The 3144-nt window shown below is 35.9% G+C and overlaps 1 pseudogene; it reads left to right on the forward strand.

The window, feature by feature from the left end:
* LOC130431958 (nesprin-2-like) overlaps positions 1-2585 on the forward strand; it is a 6946-nt pseudogene extending 4361 nt beyond the window's left edge.
* Positions 2586-3144: the final 559 nt, after the last annotated feature.

The following is a 3144-nucleotide window of genomic DNA, read 5'->3' on the forward strand; positions in this document are numbered from 1 at the left end:
GCTTTTCACAAGCAGGGTCCCATGTTCTATTTGGAGAAATGATGTAAGATATAATTATTATGAATGGCATGGAAAGGCTAATTTAGAAAATAACTTTGTTTTCTGTTTATGTGAGCATTATAATTGTAACATTATATTTTCTTTTTGCATGTTGTCAGTAGTTTATTTTTTTACAAATATAAATGATCAGACTTCTATAAAGAAGGCATTCCCCTAGTCACAGGGCCTACATACCATGGACATAAAAATATAAAATCAATGGCCTGATAAAAGATCCTATCTTTTATTATACAGTATATCCAACTTGGCTAAATTGATAAAATATTTATTTATTTTCAAAAAACCTATTGACCGGACCTCCGTTTGTAAGAAAATATAAAGATCTATTGTTCCTGTAGTTGCATGAATTTGCTCAACTTAATGTTAATTGTAACTGTTTGTAAGCAGTGACACAAAACTCAGCCAACGTTAACTCTTTCCCCGCCAGGCTTTAAAAAATGTTGTCCTACTAACCTACTAACTTAACCTTTTAGCGTGCTAGCTTATTTTAGCCAAACTCAAATTTCATGGAAGTTGACAATGTGGGCATTTTTTCTATCAGTTCCTTCGTGTCAAGTAAGACTCAACCACATACAAAATGTACTTACCCAACTGTAGTATTTGTAATACTCCGTCACTTTTCGAATAAGGACTACAGTTGGCTTTGTAATCACTTGACCACACAAGGCACTTTGCAAATATAATTGGTAATTTAACTAATTTATATAAATACAAAAGAATTTAAAAAAAAGATTTCCTGCTTTTAACAATTTGTGTTGCGTGACGTGTAATGTACGTCAGTGTACAGCTATTCACAACATTTTTTAAACTAATTGAGCGCTCAAATGAATCATTGCAGTATTATATAAGGTGTAAGCACAATTGCTTTTGCATACTTCATAAGAATTTTACAGAGGGTCAAGATGGACTCAAAATGCACATGTAATGCCACTAGAGGATGTCACTAGAGACGCCCTTTCAAACAGATTCAATATTTATAGAATAACACGTAGCTAAAGTCAAAGTGAAAATTATACATGCAACCCCAGAGAACTGTTGACATGTACACATGACCTGAATGCATTTTAGGACATGTTCTATGTCACTTGTTTTTATCGATTTTTGACGTCCTACCGCGACTATTTTCGCCAAGGACACAATGTGCGTCGGACCAATGTTTGCTGGGATGATCCAGTGAAAGTCAATGAAACGAAAGGTCTAGCTAGTGTGACCACGACAACGTCAGCTGAGCCCAGAATCGATGAAATTATCTTAGTGTACTACTTGACATTGTGGTGAAATGTTTGACATCATGTTAGTTTAAATAAACATACGCACAGCATACTCCTTTACAAAAACATGCCTTATACGTTTGTCTTGGGGTATGGCTATATTTATTTTGAGTTTCAGTTTCGTTTCTCAATAAAGGTCCACCATAGCTTATAAGGCTCAGCTCAGCTCTTATACAAGCACCAGTTTAAGAGAATCCTGCTTCGGTACTTTTGACAGATATGGATCCTTGTAAGTGGACCTACTTTCTAACGTAACTGTATAGAATCTTAAATGTGCGATTTAGCTATTTACAATGTACTATTCTTTCCCCTCATCTATTCATCTTTTAGTTACAATGATCGCGACAGGTGTAGGAGCAGGTAAAATTTCTAAAAACAACTATTTTGGTCACTTAAAAGTAAAGAATATGTACTAATTTTTCCATCTAAATCAGTAAGTAAATAAGTTTCCAATCCAACCAAAGCCGCAGCAGTTGTTGCAGCTCCTGCAGTTATAGCGGCTGCTGGCTTTACTGCTGGAGGAATTGCTGCAGTTCTATTGCCTCCTCCATGATGTCAGCTGCAGCTGTGGCTAACGGAGGAGGGGTCGTAGCTGGATCTGTGGTAGCAGTTCTTCAATCCGCAGGTGAGTCAAAAATCGGCTTGGAATACTTTAACATTAAATTACAATCTTGAAATAAATAAATTTGTGCATACTCAACTCAACTTTATTTATATAGCTTTTTAACAATTTTCATTGCTACGAAGCAGCTGTATATGACACATATTGACTATAAGCAAATCAACTAAAGTTATTTACCTGTAAAAACAAGAAAAAGGAGAAAATACAAAAGACAGTCATATCCACACTCAAACGCTCCACACACACAATAAGCAAACATACTTAGTTACACACATCGATATACACACACACAGACAGACAGACAGATGGAAACACAGACACACACAGACAGACACGCACCGCGTGCACAGTGAAAGCACAGAGAGAGAAACACAGGTCAAATATTAAACAGCAATATTAATTATGTATAATTTTAAATATCTATACCATTTTCACAGAACTGTCAAATCATTTCAACTCATGTCTTTTATTCAATTGACTTTTAGGCGCAGCAGGACTTTCTGTCGCAGGTCAAGCCGCAGTGGGTGCTGTGGGGGCCGCCTTGGGTGCTGCTGCAAGTATGGCTAGCAACGGCACTGCCTAAGTTACTTTGAATCCCCCCAAAAAAGTAAATAAGTACTTTCATAATCTCACTTACTGTCTCTTGTCTTGTGATTAAACATTCCTTGTGTGAACTATGAGATCATGTAGCCTATATTGTTTGTTAGTAACCAATAATCTCACTTTTGCAATATAAATGTTGATGCTCAGTTTGCAAATTGATACAGTAATTATTTGTCAATGTTTTAAACTTTCAACTGCACTTCATGTGTTTATTACTTTTGTATTAAAATACATCTTGTTGCTTCTTTTCTTGACGTTAACACCGGCCTCCTAAATGATTTGCTTAAACAAACAAATATAAAAGAGAAGATCTACATTTATATGGTCTAAACACAAGTTATTAGCATTCAGACACATTGAATACTGCAAATTATAAGCACTGTTCATGTACTTTTGTTGCAGTTAGTGTCCACACATCAACATACAAAGCATGAGTTTGAAAAAAGGCATTTGCTTACCCTTCCAACAGGTATTGCTCCGAATAATAATCTTGGTTGCCACAATCCACTCATTAGCACTGCACTTTATCCCCCACTAGCACGCACAACTTTAGCACTGTCTTACTGTAATACAACAATACATATCCGT

The sequence above is a fragment of the Triplophysa dalaica genome, chromosome 11 (genome assembly GCF_015846415.1).
Source record: "Triplophysa dalaica isolate WHDGS20190420 chromosome 11, ASM1584641v1, whole genome shotgun sequence".
Classification (NCBI taxonomy): Eukaryota; Metazoa; Chordata; class Actinopteri; order Cypriniformes; family Nemacheilidae; genus Triplophysa; species Triplophysa dalaica.